This window comes from Eretmochelys imbricata, chromosome 2, assembly GCF_965152235.1.
Source record: "Eretmochelys imbricata isolate rEreImb1 chromosome 2, rEreImb1.hap1, whole genome shotgun sequence".
Classification (NCBI taxonomy): Eukaryota; Metazoa; Chordata; order Testudines; family Cheloniidae; genus Eretmochelys; species Eretmochelys imbricata.
In genome coordinates this window covers 208189930-208210057 of record NC_135573.1, presented here as the reverse complement: position 1 = coordinate 208210057, position 20128 = coordinate 208189930, and the positions used below count along the sequence as shown (strand labels likewise).

At 44.4% G+C, this 20128-nt stretch overlaps 1 protein-coding gene across 7 annotated transcripts in view; it reads right to left on the bottom strand.

The window, feature by feature from the left end:
• The window catches only part of OSBPL3 (oxysterol binding protein like 3), a 136714-nt gene extending 134876 nt beyond the window's left edge, over positions 1 to 1838 (bottom strand). For 4 of the 7 annotated variants that reach the window (XM_077811362.1, XM_077811367.1, XM_077811364.1 and 1 more), the window contains exon 1: positions 455 to 651. The gene's annotated coding sequence lies outside the window, so the exon portion shown is untranslated. Of the gene's footprint in view, positions 1 to 454; positions 652 to 1730 lie in introns of those variants that run through there. The other 3 variants (XM_077811363.1, XM_077811365.1, XM_077811368.1) reach the window with 1 other exon arrangement.
• Between the last annotated feature and the right edge of the window lie 18290 nt (positions 1839 to 20128).

Here is a 20128-nt window from a genome sequence, read left to right as displayed (position 1 = left end):
AGCCTCTTCACTCTCTCTCCGGGCTGGCAGGGGACACCCCAAAAGGCACAGCTCCTCTTTTCCCAGTAAGCCAAGCCAGCTCTTCAGCTTTGGGGGGTGGGGGGGTGTCACGGAGCAAGGGGGAAAATCTAACCAGACCCATTTACCTGTACCGTACGACTGATCCCCCGCGCGTTGGGCTCCTCGGGAGTTAGCAGCAACATCCCACGCCCCTTGGAAGCCCCCCAGTTCACATCCCCGGGAGAAGATGCAACAAGCCCCCACCCCAGGAAGACCCCCCTCAGGAGCAGCAATGCACCCACCCCAGGGACACCAACCGGCTGGGGAGGGGAACAAGGTCCCTTCACTCCCAGGGCGCCGAGCCCCAAGGGCAGGCAGGGGTCGGGGGTGCCAAACCCCAGCCGGGTCCCTGACCCCCCGCAGGGTCACAGCGGGGTGGGAGCCGGGCACCTACCTGAGCGCGTGCCCGCAGCCGGGCTAATGGAAGCTCCCAGGCAGACACCAGCAGCTCAGCCCTTCTCCCCAAACAGCCGCTACAGGCGCCAGCAAAAAAGGAGGTGGGCGGGGGATGGCAACCAGAATCATAAACTCAGCGGCTCCACCTGGGTGCCTGCTGGAGCAGGGAGCAGTGGGACCGGCTCTTCGGGTCTCTTGACTCCAAGGGAGGTTCCAGAGCTGGCGGGCTTCATCTCATTGATTGACAGCTGGACTGACCAACGAGAACCTCTACTCTGGGCCAAGCAAAGGAGGCGCTAGCGCCCGCCTTCCCGGCCAGTCTGAGGAGGGCGGGTGTTTCCATGATGTCAGCGAGAGGCGCCTCTCGGACAGGTGGAGAAAGAGGATGGCGTGCGGGCGGTCAATACGCTGCTGCCAGCGGCGTGGGGAGCTGTCACTCAGGGGGCCAACCGGAGGGACAGGTTCCCAGCCCCTCTCTGAGCAGCAGCTGGCACTTTAGTGGAAACAAGTGCGGGGTGGGCCGGCTCCCCCGGCAGCACAGCAAAGCCCGGTGCTCAGCAGAGGTGCTGGATCAGTTTCTACGCCCGGGGTGCTGAGAGCCATTGAACCAAACCCGCAAGCCCTGTGTATAACAGAAACCTCTTCAAGCCAGGGGGTGCGGCAGCACCCCTCGTTCCAGCACTTCTGGTGCTCAGCACCCAGCTGGCTGGGTCTGGGCCCCCAGCAGCCTGGCGCCGAAGGCTGCACAGCCTGGATTTCAGTGGACCAAACTGACTCCGAACTTTGTTGCACCTTTGTCGGAGCCAAGAGACGGCGGTTTCCACAACCACTGGGGCGGTCTGTCCGTGGCCGGAGCATGCCTGCTGCCCATGGGGTAACAGGCAGATCTGAGCACCCCTGGCACGTGTGTGGTGCCCTTCCTCCCGCGCAGCCCCCGCTGGAGGCCGGTCACCGTGCCCCCAGCAGGCGGCACACTCGCGGGGACGGGGCTCTCCCCCAAGGGCGCGGACAAGAAGTGTCACGCGAGCTGCCAGGGCTCCGGTCCCAGCCACGGAGCGGAGCGGACAGGACCGGGCTGTCCAGACGCTGCCAGGCAGATCCATTTACAAACACGCCCCGGAACGTTCAAAGGACACCAGGAAGGTCCATGCGCTGAATTACCCATGTCCGTTCACACGTGCAAGGATCGCACCCCCACCTTACTGCGCACACCAACAAGTACAATGCAGAGCTAGAAAAGAAGAGCAACGTAAGGGAAGGAGTCAAGATTATACCTTAATTCTTAAAAGGAGGCAGGAATGGTCCCCAGCCCCTGTTAAACTGTTTCAGGCAGAGATCTAACTTCTGTCTGCCTTTCCCCGAACAGGCTCCGTCCTTGCCCATCCTGTGGTTTCGCTCGGTACACTAACAAAGAACAGCCTTAGCCAGTCCCGCCTCCGCTGGGGCGGCTGCCGCTACTGGCTCCTCGGAAGGAGGGGGAGTTGCTTGCACATTGCATTTTTCTAGTCCTCGCATTAAATACTTGGAGTCTTTAGTGACAGGACATAAATATTCCATCATCCAACAAGAACATGTTGGATGCTAAGGTTAAGATCTGCTCCGTCAACTTCCAGATTGAGAACGGCTGGGTCAACAAGGAATCTGAGTTGTAGGGCTCTCTCTAAAAGGCAGTAGACTCAATTAAGAAAAAAATCCAACCTCCCCCGCACAGAAAAAAAAGCCATTAACACCCTAAAATTAACATGCTTGGCTGAGTTGTATTGAAAAAGAAGCAAGCCGAATCACTAATGAGTTTTTTTGTTTTTTTTTTTTTTTTTTGGTGCTTCAAACGTGGTTAGAAGTGCTAGGCGGATTCTATGTACTCTTTAATGGGTGCTCTAAATCTTTCCCAAATTGTTAGCTCAAGGCTTCCAGGGATGTGGGCAGGTGTGTGCCATGGCACACAATTTTTATTTTCAAAGTAAATACTTGCTACGCCCGGGCTTGGAAGAGAGAACTGGGGGTTTGTACTCAGTTTTCTTTGACCAAGAAATCAGTTACTTTCAACTTATGTTCTGAGCTTTGCATTTTCCTTAATTGGGATGATTGTGGTAAGTGGACAAAGTTCCTGCTCAGATGTGCCACTATACTGGGTTCCAGGGCTGCATGCGGGGGAAAGCAAAAGGCCCATTTGAGAGGGCCCTACTGGCATTGCGATGTAGCACATGGTGGTCGTGATGCCACTCACTCAAATTTGCCCCACTGTCCTCTGTCATGATGGAGGAGCAGCTGGGCCAAACCCCAGAGGCCCTGTGACCCCATATGCCAGCTCGCACCACCCAGAGTGAGAAGGCAGGCCCAACCCCACAGGACAGGAGCCGCCACTATGGGGTGAGTGAGTGGCAGGCTTGCTCTCCAAGCCCCCTCAGTGTTAATTTTTTTTTTTGGAAGGGTGTGGGTGGGCTCAGTTTCAGATTTTGCCTGGGGCCCTCAAACACCTCTGTGCAGCCCTGCAGGGTTCAGTGCCAAGATGTTAGGGAAGAGTAAAGGCAGGCTGACAAAATGGGCTTAATGTGCCCCATCGCAGTGGGGTTTAAGTTAAAGAGGGATAGAGGGAGAGGAGAGGTTTTCAGGGACAGGAATCAATGCAGGCAAAAAAAATGAGAGCGTGGCAGTGCCCCTAGTTTTGGGGGGAACTTTGTCGACCACATAAATGTGTGGGACCCAACTCAGTATCATATTTATGTCAAATAATACAGCTTAACTATGTCTGCAGTTTAATGGAAAACTCGTGCAGCGCTGTGCTATGTACCTTATGAATTTGTTCGAAGTACATACATCAGAGAATGCTGGCACTTTAAAAAAGACAGGCAGCGGAAAAACTATATTGTAACACAATATAGATTTTACCTATGCTACTAAAATCACCGTAGACTATAATTCATAATGCTTTACAGGAGACAAATAATTTGTCACTTTTTATGGCCAATTTTTACATTTCTTGGCCAATGAAAAGCACTGACGTCAGTTTCACTTTCATTTATATTTTTCTACTTTTAGGTTGCAAGTGCTGCAGTGTATGGGTTTCAAACATTGCAAGAAAATGTATATTGGTCTGAAAACAATTGGAATTTTAAAATAATGAGTAAAGATTTCTATTGGTTTTAGGTCATATAAAAGCTTGTTTTTCCCCCAAATATAAGTTTTGGGGCATATTAAAGTTGGCAATACCCCCTTAAAGATTGCCATTATTGCACTGAAGTTATGATAGCCTCCAGCTGCAAAGTGATTAAGTGCCCATGATATCTACAGAGCTCTACAATAAGAAATAAATCAAAGCCAAACGCTAAACAAAGACAAACTGAATTCCAGTCTAAAATATTGATTTTCAGCCTGTCTTAAAGGCAGGGATATTTAGAGTTCCATATATTCTTACCAAGATTTAGTGTTCTCTTATTCATCATGGACCAAACACATCTCTGGGGTTCATGTCACTGCAGTTCTACCAGGAAGGAATGTGGCCTACGTGTGTAAATCGGTCCCTCTGGACAGCAATAACCTTGGACAAGACAAAGCTCTTTGAGGGCTCAGATGTCTGCCTCTTTTTCACAGAGTCATAGAATATCAGGGTTGGAAGGGACCTCAGGAGGTCATCTAGTCCAACCCCCTGCTCAAAGCATAACCAATCCCAAATTTTTGCCCTAGATCCCTAAATGGGCCTCAAGGATTGAACTCACAACCCTGGCTTTAGCACACCAATGCTCAAACCACTGAGCTATCCCTCCCTTTTCTTTTGTTCTACTCTACAGTTTGACAAATAATGAACAGCTATTTTAGGTGATCCCTTTTGTGGGACTAACTAAAATAAACATTAAATGGACACACTTTCAAGAATCACATTGTTATCTCCACCAGATATGGGAAGACGGAGATATAATGGCAGTATGTAAATTCAGACCACAAAATTAAAGTTAGATGTATCTATCATTCATCAGAGGAAACTGTGTGGACACACAAAAATCAGGTACACATATAGACTAGTGTTTTTCTTCTTAAATAGATCTGTTACCACAAAACCATCCCATTTACAATAATGAAAGGAAAGCTGGGGAGATATTCCTCGGTCTTGTGCACTCAACCTTCACTTTATCCTCATGCTTTGATTTTCCTCTTCTGGTTGATAGAGCTGTATGCCACTGTAATTCTTCCCGAGCTATTAAGAAGAGGAACTTCATTCTACATATTCCTTGTTCACTTTCCCTTTGATCTAATGTAATTCTGAATTAAATTATATGGTCTGAATTAAGACCCTGACACTACCTGTGTGTATCTATCTTGCTCTTTCCCAGGTTTTGATTCTCAAAAGTACACAGTTAAAGTCCAGTTAGTCCAATGAAAGAGTCTGCCTTTTGATTTCCAGCCTTTCCAACCCTAACACAATTACCTCTCCTGTATCCTACTCAATGAGATGTTAAGATTTTTCATTTTTGTCAGACTTGTGTGTTACTAAGTGGGCCAAAGACAGAAAAAGGCATGGTGTGCCAGGTGCACGTTATGCTGCCAAGTGTAAGTTAGGCAACCGAGAGAAAGAAAAATGCACCTGTGCAAAGCATCTACACTCAGTGCAGTGTCCTGGTGGCTTAGGCAGTTTGAATAGTGGCAGAGGTGTGTGAGCAGTGAAGTGACCAGCTTCATCACTGCTTATTGTCTGAGCATTTTGCGTGTTACCCTTTTTTATAGCGTCCCTCCAGGCTCACTGTCTAAAATCTGTTCATCCTCCCCTAGTAGTACTCCTTTTCCTCCTCCTCCTCCCTGGGGAGTCTCATCTTAACCACCTAGTGGTAGCCTTACTTTCCAGTATGTGTTGGTGACCATTGAGAACCGGGAAGGATAACATCTCATCCACACTGTTGTGTTAAATGGCTGGACACAGTAAGGTGTCTAGTCACTCTGCTGTGTTTACAGACTAAGTAGCTCCATGATCTTGTGTAAAACTAGTTTGCATCTCCCCCTCAGTTATGTTTCCAGCCATTTGCACTACTGCTGAATGTGGCTATCTTCCTAATCTGTCTGTCCCTCCTTTCACCTGGCCATGGCCTCCTTCACTTATTCCCCCTGCTCTCTAGCAAGTCAATGTGCAATTATACTCCTGTTACATTCCTGCTGAATGTCTCTGGGGTGCAAGTTATCCTTCTCGAGCACTTATGCCACAATGTCGATGCCTCTGGCCCTGCTGCTTACCCATGTTGTTCCAAGAACAATGAACTTTGCCTAATATTTCATACCAGTTTAAAAAAAAGAAAAAAAGAGGACTCTGTCTTTGCCTTACTAAGTTTGCAATGGACGTTTCAGCTTGTCTATAGCTGTGGAGGCAAGCAACCAGATCATCTGCTGCACCAACCCTTACCCGCCTGCAAATCACCTGATTGTCCCCCAGCTTTCTAACACAAAATGGGAGGGAAACCTGGAAATTTCCATTTTGGCAAGGGAGGGGCAGGGGAAGGGAACTTGGCCAGAAGTGATCACATGAAGAGGAAGGAGGTGAATGAAAGAGAAAAATCACTTTCTGCTGGATTGGCCTTTTCCCATAGGTTAGACCTGCGGATTCCTCCACAAAGGAGGCAGCCTAGGATTTTTTCCCTCTTCACGTTCAGACTCCCTCTGCTGGAGTCCCGCAGAATTATACTCTGACTCCAGGAACTCCCTTCCAAAGCTGGAACTATATAAACTGGGTAGAAAAGTTGTTAACCCCACCGAAGAGAAGATTTAATTTTTATCACATATGTTTTGATATATAGAGAGGGTCTGTCCAGACCAGTGGACGCCTCCATTATTTTAAATTATTTTTCACATTCATGGTCTGGACATTACCCCTGGAAAGTAGGAAGCAATAACAGCCAATTCCTAAGGAAGGAGTCTCAAATAAAATGCAATATCAATTCCTTTAAAAGACATGAGAAATGGAAAATGTACTTGTAAGCTCTTTGGGGCCAGGACTATCTTTGTGTTCTGTGAATGGACAGGGCCTAGCACCATGGGGTCCTGTTCCTTGACTGGGGCTCAGAGGCACAACCACAATGAGATGGTTTACTGACTGCCTGGGACCGATTCATCCCTGATGTGTGCCCAGTGAAAGCAATGGTGTTACACCAGGGGTACATTTGATCTGCAGTGGTCTAAAGAATGCTGAAAAAAAATCACATGTACAAGCACTGTAAATTAAGCTAATTAATCCTTTTCTCCTATACCAGTGTAACCTTGTAGACTTTAATAGACTTGATTCTTTGCTCTCCCCCATTCAGTGTTAATCAGAAATAAGCCCCCACTATATAAAGTAGATACTCTGGAGCATGTAAAACTGGAAATGGGATGCTGCTATGGTGTCTTAGTAGCCCAAATCAGTGGGTGTGGTTCACTACCAGGACTGTCAGGGAAGATGCTCCGCAGGTTGATAAAACCCACAAGAATGACATTTTCACACACAAGCCGGGGGCATCTGCAAAGGCAGCAAGTGGGAAAGCGGTGTTGAAAGAGGGTGGTGAAGCACTAGAATGCGTTACCTACGGAGGTGGTGGAATCTCCTTCCTTTGAGGTTTTTAAGGTCAGGCTTGACAAAGCCCTGGCTGGGATGATTTAGTTGGGGATTGGTCCTGCTTTGAGCAGGGGGTTGGACTAGATGACCGGTCCCTTCCAACCCTGATATTCTATTATATGCTTGGGCTTCATGGGTGCTGTGGAGAAGTCACTGGTGCTAGCTCTTGTGATTTTAATCAGGTAAGTCACAAGATGACATTTTTCTTCAGAGCCTAGCACCTGGATGAAGTGATTTTGTGGAAGTCACAGCTTTTGTTTTAAGGAGTTTTTAACCCTCAGAGTTAAAGAGAAGAGCCAGCAAACATGAACTAAGAGTATCCTGAAGCCTCAAAACTGAGAAGAAAGATACCTTCCCTCGCCCCCGTTTATTATTTTTAAAATCCAGTTATTTAAGCCATCTCATGATTTTGGGGTCTAAATCCTGGTTTTTGTACGCATGGCCTTGGCAACACTGAAAATGGTTGGTTGGCTAATGCTATCAGTGCCTAGGCTACATGTTGTGTGTTGGTGAGGGCTGCTCACATCTCACATCTACTCCTGGCTTGCCCTTTGTGTTGGTCAGTGCACCGTGATGTTGTTCAGCCTGGAGACCTCCTATGGTTACCCTTTTTCCTGAAGAAGTGCTGGGACACTGAATGCTTGCTTACCTCTGCCCTGCGCGGTGTATAGCCAGTCCCTATAAGGAAGCAGCTGAAGGCTCTGTACTTGGCATTTGTTCCAGGCTCGTGCACATGCAAAGTCTGATACTTTCTGGTAAACAGTGAACTGCTGCAATAGCCACAGCTCAGTACATAGTAACTGGGTGGGTATTTGTACTGGATCAGTCCTCACGGTTTCCCTGATTTTTGTTGGTTAGTTGTGGTGGTTACTGACTGGTTGGGTCTGTTGAATTCATGCCTGTGCTGATGACTTCTATGATGGCAATGTAGCTACACCCCTACTTCGACACTCCTTTCCTTCCTCCACCCACACTAGCTCACCATTTTATTTTTTTAAATAAAAGATGCACTCTGACTTACATTTTCCCCCTTTCTCTTTATACCAGGGCTGCATTACAGGGAGTCTCAGCATGCATAGGCCACACCACCTACACCATAACACCTGAATAAAAGATAATACATCTTTCCACCACCCCCACATTTGTACCCAGCCCTCATAGAGCACCATGTAAGAACCAAATTAGAACAAACTGGAAAGGTTGCCCACAGCTTAAGTAAATGAGTGGAGTGTTCTGGTAGGAAACACTTTCAGTCCAGCTTGAACCTTGCTGCATTAATAGAAAGCTGCAGTTAGTTTTTCATTGGTGGAAAGGTGAAGTTAGATAGACAGAATTCTGCTATTGTCCAGTAGAAACCTCACCTATAAGTCTTCCATTAGCTTCAGGGGCTGAGTTTTAAAAAGATTTAGAAGTGAGCTAGAATGGCATATTTCCCATTTTACACCTGGCTGTAGACCTTAGAGGATAGGAAAAGTACAAATCTTTCTTGACCCTGACTGCACAGAATAGGTCAGTTACCCCAGGCAAAGTTTGTTGCCAAAGGCAAGATACAGCAAAAGGGAGGAAAAACTAGCATTACAATTCCAGGCAGTTACTTAGGCCCAGCTCCTAAAAGACAAGAGGGGAGAAGATAGCTCAGTGGTTTGAGCGTTGGCCTGCTAAACCCAGAGTTCTGAGTTCAATCCTTGAGGGGGCTATTTAGGGATCTGGGGCAAAAATTGGGGATTGGTGCTGCTTTGAGCAGGGGGTTGGACTAGATGACCTCTTTAGATCCCTTCCTACCCTGATATTCTATGAATATCAATAGCAGTTATGAGCTTAAATACCTTTGAGGATCTGGGCCTTAGAGGCTGGTCCAAAAGTCACTAAAGATAATGGGGAAAACCCTCTACCATTTGACATCAATGAATCATACAATTGTAGGACTGAAGGGACCTTAAGAGGTCACCTAGTCTAGTCCCCTGCACTCATGGCAGGACTAAGTATTATCTAGACCATCCCTGTCAGGAATTTGTCTAACCTACTCCTGAAAGTCTCTAATAATGGCGATTCCACAACCTGCCAGGGCGATTTATTCCAGTGCTTGGTCACCCTGACAGTTAAGAAGTTTTTCCTAATGTCCAACCTGACCACCCTTGCTGCAACTTAAGCCCATTGCTTCTTGTCCTATCGCCACAGGTTAAGAACAATTTTGTCTCCCTCCTCCTTTTAACAACCTTTTATGTACTTGAAAACTGTTATGTCCCCACTCAGTCTTCTCTTCTCCAGCTGAAACAAACCCACTTTTTCCAATCTTCCCTCATAGGTCTAGAAAACACCACCTTTAATCATTTTTCTTGCTCTTCTCTGAACTTTCTCCAATATGTCCACATCTTTCCTGAAATGTGGCACCCAGAACAGGACACAAATATTCCAGCCGAGGCCTAATCAGTGCAGAGTAGAGCAGAAGAATTAATTCTTATGTCTTTCTTACAACACTCCTGCTAAAATGATCCCCAAACATCCCAAAATGTTAGTGTTTCACTGACTCATATTTAGCTTGTGATCCACTATGACCCCCAAGTCCCTTTCTGCAGTACTACCAGTCATTTTCCAGTTTGTACCTTCCTAAGTGTATTTGCATTTGTCCTTATTGAATTTCATCCTATTTATTTTAGACCATTTCTCCAGATCATTTTGCATTTTAATCCTGTCCTCCAAAGCACTTGCAACCCTTCCCAGCTTGGTATCATCCACACACTTTATAAGTGTACTCTTTATGCCATTATCTAAATCATTGATGAAGATATTTAACAGAAACAGACCCCAGAATTGATCCCTGCAGACCCCAGTTGATATGCCCTTCCACCTTATCAGTGGTTGACAGTCAACTACTCTCTGGGAATGTTTTCCAACCAGGTATGCACCCACCTTATAGTAGCTCCATCTAGGTTAGATTTTCCTAGTTTAGATATGAGACGGTCAGGTAAAACAGTAACAAAACCCTTACTAAAGTCAAGATATACCACATCTACCTCTTCCCTCCCCATCCACATGGCTTGTTACCCTGTCAAAGAAAGGTATTAGGTTGGTCTGACATGATTTGTTCTTGACAAATCCATGCTGACTGTTATGTATTATTTTTTAGGTGTCTGCACATTGATTGCTTAATTATTTGCTCCATTATCTTTCCAGGTATTGAAGTTAAGCTGATTGGTCTGTAATTCCCTGGGTTGTCCTTATTTCCCCTTTTTATAGATATAGTTACTCTATTTGCCCTTTTCTAGTCCTCTGGAATCTCACCTATCTTCCATAACTTTTTAAAGATAATTGCTAATGGCTCAGATATTTCCTCAGTCAGCTTCTTGATTATTCTAGGATGTATTTCATCAGGCCCTGGTGACTTGAAGACATCTAACTTGTCTAAAGTAATTTAAAAAACTTGTTCTTTCCCTATTTTAGATCTGATCCTACCTCATTTTCACTAGCATGAATATTGGATTAGGCACTTCATGCTAAAGGATCAAAATAGTTAACAGCTGAAACTTCACCAGTACTCCTTGTGTCCCCAACCCTCAAGGAGAAACCATCTCTACAGTCAGGAACTGGATGCTGGACCTCCCATTGGTGATAATTCAGCCAAGCCCTTCTCTGGCCCAATACCATATAAAACAGGGCCATTGTACAGGCACACCTCCATCCATGCTTTACTCTGCAGATGCCATTTGTGCAGCAGTGTTGGCTGCTGAGGGATGGGCCTCCGAGTCCCTCTGTGGAGGAAAGCTGTAGCAGCAGAGCCGCAAACACCACCAATTGTATAGAAACACATTTATCGGTGGGGAGGAGAGAAAAAAATATACATGGTACTGTGAAGGGAATACTCACTGCTGGCACTGCCCAGGGGTCAGGCAAGGGCATGGCAGACGTTTCTCTTCCCAGGCACTCCCCTTTTTATGGCTGCTCTGGCTCTGCAAAGATCTGCTCCTTCATCCAGGTCCTGTGTTCAAGTCCACCTCTTTCAGAGTACATGTAAAGAGCCCAGCAATGGGATAGCCTTCTGGGTTAGGCAAGGGACCCTGGGCTTGACCATGGGTCCCAGTCTCATGATCTGCGCTCTTCTAGCTTCAGGGCCTTCCCTCAACTATATTCCCCACACCAATCTTAGGCTTCCATAGTCAACCATTCCTAAGGGTTTGGTAGGGAACCCAGTTCCAGTCCAGGGACCAGTGGTAAGCAAATAAGTCCCACACCCTAGAGTGCAATGCAGCTGCCTCTCTGGATCACTTCCTCCCAACCTTCTCTCTTTCCAGTGGGTAAAGAGCTTACAGAACTGAACACAAAGATAAACCTTCAGACAGCCACAGGACCCTTCTTTGTTGGCTTGGCAAAGTCACTACCACCAGGCTTCATGCAGCAAGAGCTCCTGTGGGACTCCTTCCCAGGAGTTCAGAGTGCAGGTCATCCCACCTCCATTCTTTACCATTACTGAACTCCTCGAGTCTGTGCAAGCTTTGCATGTGGAACAGGGTGGAGTCACCTGGAGCTGCTCTTTAATCCCTTCCTTTCCATAACAGGCACATTTTACTAGAATTTGACACAAGTGACTGACAAGGCTAACACAGGAGCAAAGCAAGCAAAACAAAACAAAACAGCATCCCACACCCTCCCACTGGTCCAGTATGTGAGCAAGCAAAGATAAAGGTCACTGCTTACAGGTTTGAAAGGGACTCATTCACCTGCAGCCCATATGTAGTCAGGTCAACGTGGCCACCCCAATCCAGCCAAATCATGGACCTGGCAAATGGTTGCTTGGAATGTGTGCAGCCACACCTCCCTACAGGCATAATAGTATATACAGTGGCCTCGCCATTCTGCAACCTCCTAGACAAAGGGTGGAAAGCTTTTGAAACCCGATCATTACTTGGTTAATCTCAAATGATACCATTTGAAACCACATGAGCATTTAAAAAAAAAAAACACCTACCCGCAGGAAAGTCTTTAACTATGGGAAATGTAATCTTCCCCTAGCATTAAACCTCCTCAATCCCATTGTGCAGCTATACTAAATTCCAGAGCAAACATTTGCAATGCATTGCTTTGTACATATTTAAAGAATGCAGAAAACAAGTGCATTTTTAAAATCTTAAAAATAGTGAAGTTCTTCAAAACACCTCCATTTACAGTCAAAGAGGAAAAATAAACAGAAGGAAAGCCAAATGATTTATTTGTACTGTTCTTCACCCCAGTCAAAAGGTAGGGGAGAGGGAGGCCATATCTACACACAGGTTACTTTTTTACAGGTAAAGAAGGGGACACACCGTCAGAGGTGTGTGTTTAAAAAGGTAATGCAAACGTTAGCGAGATTAAATTCCATTACATCACTGGGAGCAGGTTATAGGAGAGAGTTCTCCGAGAACTAAAGAATGAAGTAACTAAACTTCTCACTACAGTCCTGATCCAGAACAAAGTTAAAACAGTGGAAAAGGGTTTTGGATCAGGCCCTTTACTATGTAATTTAGAAGGACTCAGAGGAAGGTGAAAATATAAGTGCTCACTTTTAAAAGAGGAGCCAAGGTGAATTGTTGAATCATATAGACTTGTGAGCCTGACCTCAGCATTGGGAGAAATAATGCATTTCTAAGGCAGGTAGATGAGTATATTAGAATAGAGAAACAACCATAACATTTATGATGGCAAATCAAGTCTAAGCTATTAAAATTATTTTTAAAATAAATTAAAATAATGGATAAAGGAGAAATGTGAATATAATTTATTTAGACCTTCAAACTTTTGATAAAGTCCCTCTCAAGAGACTACATAGGAAACTTGATAAGCAGGGGTGAGAGGTAAAGTCCTGTCATGAATTAAAAACTAGTTTGGAGAAAGAAAGAGGTTATTAACCAAATGCCCCAATGATCAGTGTTGGAACCAATGTTCAGTATATTATTTCTGGTCTGCAAGTGATGATAAAGAGTGAGGTAATACAATTTGCTCAAGATACAGAATTATTTTGGTTTGTCAAAACTAGGCAGGATGACTAAGAGCACCAGAAGGATCTAAGAAAACTATTGTAAGTAGTTGGAAGACATAACTGTAAATGAAATTGTGGAGAAAGAGGTGATGCTCATTGGAAGGAACTTACTTGAACTACAGCACACTGACACACTGAGTTCTGAATTAGCTGTACCTCTCAAGAAAGAGCTAAGTGTTACCATTTTCAATGAGCAGTCAACATCTGGCTCGGCAGATATCAAAGAAAGAGTGAGTGAAATGTGGAAATGTATAAAGAAGGGAATCATGAGTAAAAACCCCACATAGCACAATGTCATTCAATGCTCCCCTCTATTCTCCTCCTAGGAGAGAAACAGAGAACTGCTACAGAAAGAGTTTGAAACTAAAAGGCAATTCAGGAAAACATCCCTATTCATGAAAGCATTCAAGCACAGGCTTAAGTGCTTTCCTGAATCAAGGCCTATGAGTGCAGTTTCCCCCATTCCTTTCATTCCATCAACCCCTGCAATCACTTATTCCCTCCCTCCCAACCCCCATTCATTCCATAACCATATTCACTGTCTCCTCTCTACCATTCCTCTCCTTCTCACCCATTCTTCCTTTCCAGACACTCTCCCTCACTTCTGAGAGAGACTTCACTTTGAAAGACACCTTGATTTAAACAGGCATGTAAAAAAATCCTAAAATTTTAAAAGCAGTTAAATTTCTACACAGAACAGATCTACAAATCAGACATTGTTGAATATAGTCAATTGACAATATGTCTGTAATCAGGAAGGTCATCTGAAGTGTTTCCAAATTATACACTTATAAAATGCTTATAAAATACTCTGTGTTCATTCTAGTTATGATTTACATATGAAATATACCCTGTATGCCTTAGCTCCTGCTTAAATTTTTCTTTTGCCATTGCAAAACTGCCAATTTATCCTAAGTGCAGAATTGGCTAAGCACAAAGTATGTGTGTGTATCCGCGCACACACACACACACACACCACTTCCAGAATGAAGGAAGAAAGAGGCATGGACAATCAGAAAAAAAAAAACCCACCTGAAATATTCTGGTTGAGATTCTGTGTGGTCTCCCCCAGTGCAGCTCAGGGAGAGGGTGCAGATAAAGGTGGCTTTAAACAGCTTTCTGCAGACAGGAGATGGAATCATACAGGGACAAATAAGTCCACCAAACGGTAGTAAGGAAATCTTTAAGCAATGGATATAATGCTGCAACATTATACAGCCACAAAACTGTTTCTTCCCCTTCTATGATGGTTGTACAGTCCCGGTTACCATCTTTATATATTTATCCTCATAACCCCACTGTGAGGTCAGGAAGTGCTTTTGTCCCATTTTACAGGTGGGGAACTGAGCCACAGAGAGACTAAACCCCAGATCCTCAAAGATATTTAGATGGCTAACTCCCACTGCAATCAATGAGAGTTAGGCGCCTCTCTCATTGAGGATCTGGGCCACAGTGACTTGCTCAAGGGCACACAGGGAGTCTGTGGCAGAGCAAGAAATTGAACCCAGGTCTCTGTAGTCCCTGGCTAGTGCCCTAGACAATTCCACTCCATTGTTGCACATTAATCTTGTCCACTGAGGAAGAGCGAACCAATGAAGGAAAAACAGCATCCTCTCTCTGCTAAAATATTCTCCTTGAAAATGTGCTGGAAGAACTGAGTAGCCTGTGGAGGATTTTATCCAGAAAACAAAGATCTAATCCCTGTCTGAACAGCAATGATTTCCTCCAGCCTTCCAACCTAAAAGATCAAAGTCATTCACATGAGATAGCTTTGCTAACCCAGCATTAGTAAAAATAGCAACAAACTTTAAGGGAAGAAACCACAGAAGGCAAGAGAAAAGTAAAAAACAATGCTCCTCTGAATGCCATGGGCCGTTGTGTTGTAGGGTCTCTTTTCAACCTGAGTACTCGACATTGTAATGGTTTCCAGGCATTTAGAAGATTCTATTTTACAGGGTGCAAATTCCTGCTATACAACCCACTGTGATCCCGCTGAAATAAGTGTTTAAATCAGCACCCAGCAGGACAGAGGAAAGAAAAAGCAAAAGGAGAGTGTAAATGCAACAACAGAGCAGACTGCAGGTGAAATGCTGCCACCCTAATCAATCAACTCCTGTCTTCCTTTAGCCAATGTCAAACACAGTGAAGTGGGTTTTAACCAGTAATAAACATTACAAAAAGAGTAATGTCCCAGCAGCCTCCCCGAGGACAGCCTACATACACTCAACTGTGCCCCAACATGGAAGTTGTCAAACTATTACTAGCTAAAAGGTTTTCCTCTGAAAGAGCCAAAGCAACAGTTCTGCAATGAGATCTTCATTTCATGGTTTCTCCCAGTTTTCAGTCATAATCTGATCGCATCCAAAGAACACCCCAAGCAATTGCCATGAGGAGTAGCTGGCGAGCTGCTGCCCTGCCAAGAACTTGCTAAAAGGTATTCTTTTTAGCCCAGTTTGGGCAGACAGAATAGACTACTTCTGTGCCTGTTTGCAAAGAGCCTGCATATCAGTCTGTGGAAATTTTTTTAAAAAAGTAACATGATTACACTGACAAGCAGATGTGCCTATTGACCTACCTGGCACAGAAAATTCACTCGAGAGGCTTATCAACAAATGCATTAGAGACAGTGGACACTGGCTGAGACCTTTATTAATCTTTAAAGCTACCTACATTGTGCTACAGCATGATGAAGTGAGCTGTAGCTCACGAAAGCTCATGCTCAAATAAATTGGTTAGTCTCTAAGGTGCCACAAGTACTCCTTTTCTTTTTGCGAATACAGACTAACACGGCTGTTACTCTGAAACAAGAGGTAAAAACTGGTACCGTTCCAAGAGTTCCGATCAACCCCAAGAAGAGCTTTTTCCAGATGTACTGAAAGGAGCTTAATATTATGAAGTCTGCAAACAGTTAAATCATGTCGGATTAAAAACAATTTCTCAAAAATTGGATTTACAACGCAATAAGATGGATCACCTGGTGCTGCTGAGCGTGTACTTTTTCTGCTTTAACAATTTGCTAGAGTTTAACAATAGCTTGTAATTGGAGCAGGGTAAAGAGTTAGGTCTCCAGTTCCTTAAATTACAGATCTCCTTTCTCTGGCAGCAGTGGAGAGGCAGCTCATTCTCCTGAATACATAATAAGTCATTACCAATTATGTGCAAAGCTGTTTAGAGAACATACTGGACCAACCTTTGCTGTCAGAAGCTCTCTCGTTGCACAGATGAGGAAAAACCAACTGATAATTCAGACAGGAATTACAAACCAGGGCCGGATAATTCTGGGTGCAGCAGCTCCTCCATTGCCAGTGCTTCACAGTCTTGAATCAGCATGGGCAGCTTTTGTAAATTCTGCAGCACCCACTCTCTCTCGAGACCACTGGCCAGCTTGCCATGCTTTGTGTTCCAGGCTTTCCAAACCAGTCAAGAACCCTGCTGCAGCCCATCTTTCAATTTGGTAAAATGGGCCCTACATGGAGCCTTTGGTACCTCTCCAGCAACAGGCTTCCCCAAAGTGGTTTCCTCTCTTATAAGGTCTGGTATAGCCTCATACTAGTCTCCCTGCTTAGGGTCTTGTCAAGTTCCAGGATACCCCATTCCAGACCTTGCATGGCCTGAGTCAAGTAGATTTGTGAATAGTACGTCCAGCTTACCACAAACAGTTGCATTTGCGGTTTCCCTACATCCCACCACTGTCTCAGAGACGCAAAGAAATGTTTCTGCTGTTGACAGTTCTCCCCCAAAGTGTGAACACTTCTGTGAAGCTGAAGTCCTTAATCATAACACTGACTTGCCAAGAGGGAGAAAGACCACTGACCTCTTATTTTCGGAAATACAGAACTGATCCAGTCTAGCCCCTGATATCTGACTGGAATTAGCTTTGAGCCACGAGTACTGCCAGGTGAGAGAACCACCACACATCCATCAAATAGGAAACAATTCTGTGCTGGACTACTGGTGTAGGGCTTCAGCATTTCTGCCTTAACTGCACTGATGCTCATGGTTTAGTCTCCTGGAGAACAACAGTATTCTCAAGGTCACTGCTAGATAAGACCCGTATATTGTGTGGGTTTTTTGCAAATTTGCACACCATCCCAACCCAGATACACTACTGGTCTCAATTTCTACCTGTAGGAGGCAGCTCTGTACAGCCTGCTGTAAGAAAAGGAACTATGATAAACAGAACCACCACCTGAGCACTCCCCTTAGAGTTGTGGCTCAATAATACTCTCTCTTTCCATTCTCTTACCTCATTACTCTGGTTTTCAGGATGCAAAGCTGTTTTCTTGCAAGAAAACACTGGCTCTTATTGTGTTAAAAATTCAAACAGCTTTGCCCTTTTGCATCTGTCCCTCCAGCCACTGCTGTTAAAGAAGCCAATATAACAGATAATGGAAATCAGGATTTGGGGAGGGGGGAAGACAAGAAAGGAGAAGTGAAAGAGACCAAGTCATTAACAGGTGCATTAATATACTGTTTAGCATGCAATCCAGCTTCTTTAAAAGAGAAGTATTTTGGGCATTCAGGACTGTCAAATGAAACCTCTTTTAGAATAAAAACACACACCACTATAAATTTGGGAAATAAAGCCCCAGTCTCACTGTTTCTTCTTACCAAAGGCTGCAGACTGTCTCAAGGGCCTCAAATATCATAGCTTTATTAATGTTAACGGTACTGATCAATTCTTCTCACCAGGGTCCATCTCTTCTTGATCTACCAAGTAGAAGTAATTGGTGTATACTAGGGAGCCCCTCCAGAAGAATTAATCCCAGAGTTAGTCCCACCAGATAATATTAAGAGAAACATTTTAAGGTTAAGAGAAACATTAGACATTTATAGGAGTGAGCGAATCACCTCCAGTCACCCTAGCGAAGACCAAATGTACAAGAGCTCTCAGTCTTTATGCTTCACAATGAATCCTTATAGGATTAGCACCACCACATCCACAGTTCATTGGAGCTCTGCTTGCACAGTGAGGTCTGTCCATACAGGACATTGGACAGGGTTGGGGTCAAAGCTTGAAATTCATATGCCAACACTAAGAAATGAACAGTTGCTCCAACATGGGTAGTCAGATGCACTCCAAAAATGCAGAGGCAAAGAACAAATCGATGAGACCTTGCTGCTGGCAGAGACATAAGTCAGGGCTGGTCTACACTACTGCTTAAGTGGATGTAACTTACGTCACTCAGGAAAAAGACCCCTCCCGAGCAACGCAAGTTACATCGACCTAAGTGCTGTCCACACAGGCACTAAGTCGTCAGCAGATGCTCTCCCATCGGCATAGCACATCTTTACCAGACATGCTTCAGCGGTGCCGATGTAGCACCATAGTGTTGACTTGCCCCGAGTGCTCGGAGCAAGAATAGGCAAGGATCATAGTGTAGGTTTAGAATACACTACAGATAAGCACATAGCAGTGCTGTCAGGTTTTTAATACAAACAAACAATCAGTGAACTAAATTTCTTATGTGCATCCTTTGTTTTCGCAACTTTTTAATTGAGTCTGTAAAATTGGTGACCAGTCTGATTACTGACATAGCTCTCATCTGGTGCTCCAATTTCTATAAATTCATGAGGTTTACACGTGGATTATAATATGCAATATGCAGAGCTGCGATAAGCCAAAGGCAGTAATAAACTAAAGATGAAAAGAACAATGTGTGTTATGGTACTGCTGAGTAATAAATACTGAAGTGCAGTGACAAGAGCATCCTCTAGATGCAACAGCTGTCACACAATCTTTTGACTTTTAGAAAAATGGGAAAGACAACACATACCTGGAAAGGCCAGTGTAAATAACCATATTTAACAAAGTTTTACTTTCTCAAATGGCAAAACAAGTGGCTATGGATTTCTTTTCAAGAAAGATGTCTACATTTTAGAAACATGTACTACACTTTGAAGTAAGCCCCCACAGATCTGCTTTGGTCCGGTTAGTGCAAACAAAATGAGAACTGACGTGGATTTGAAAGGTTTCGTTTTAACTCCCACATAGGCTCCTAGCAGCTCCTAATGGAGCCCTCACCAATTTGCACCAGCTGAGGATCCGTCTGTCAGATGCCATAAACAAATGCTACAGCATGGGAGAATTTGGATATGCAGTGGATAATAGTAAAAGTTTCAGAGTTCCTAAGTGATTTAAGAGCCCCTCCCCCCCCCCCCCAATTTTCAAAAGTGGCTTATCTGCTTTTTGAATTATTTACTCCAAAACTTAATCCAGGAAAGGCAGAGAAGAGATGTTAGTAGGAAGAGAAAAAACATTTGGGAAATATGTCAATATTCTTACCTCAAAAGTGATTAAGGGCATATGACTAAAAATCATGATGCCTCAGGCCATGCTTGAATCATCACTGTTCCTGGATGTACAGATTAGTACAGTAGCAAGGCATTCCTTTATGCATCTTCAGTGTAGCCCACTCTAGTGATTGTATTGCGAGTCGTGTAGTGATTAAGGAAAAAAACAAAAGTCCCAACTCCTGGAGTCCTGTGATTATGTGAGAATCATCATTAATTAGAAAAATATGTTTCTAGTTCTCGTGATTGTGAACAAAACAATGAAGTTGTGACCCAAGACTGCCCAAAAGGCTCAAAAACTACAAGTAAAATGAAACCAAAAATGTGCTTTTTGTTGTTGTGGTTTTATCTCAATTTTTAAGTTGATCTCATGAGTGTGTATCTCCTGACTCACGATTTGTGAATGTTTAGGGTTGGTAATGCTGCATCTTCCAGTGGTCTGGAAGCTGCACTCCTGTTTAAGGAGGAGAAGGGCCTAGCCACTGTGGTGATGCTTTTGTCCTTCACGTTAGACTCCAGGTACTGCAACTGTTCCTACCTGATATTGAAGGAAACACAACAATGAGGCCGATACCTGAGGAGAGTAGCCAATGAGAATACACCACACCTAAGTTTAGAAAATCTCATTGCCTCCTTATCCGTTTCAAGAGATATTTCAGTGACCTAGTCTTAGGCCTTGCCTACACTAGAAAGGGCTTGCCAGAATAGCTGTGCCAGTATATCTATACTGGGGGGCAGGGGGAAGAGTGCTTTTACCAGTGTAGCGTATACCAGTTCCCTGAGAAAAATAAGCTATA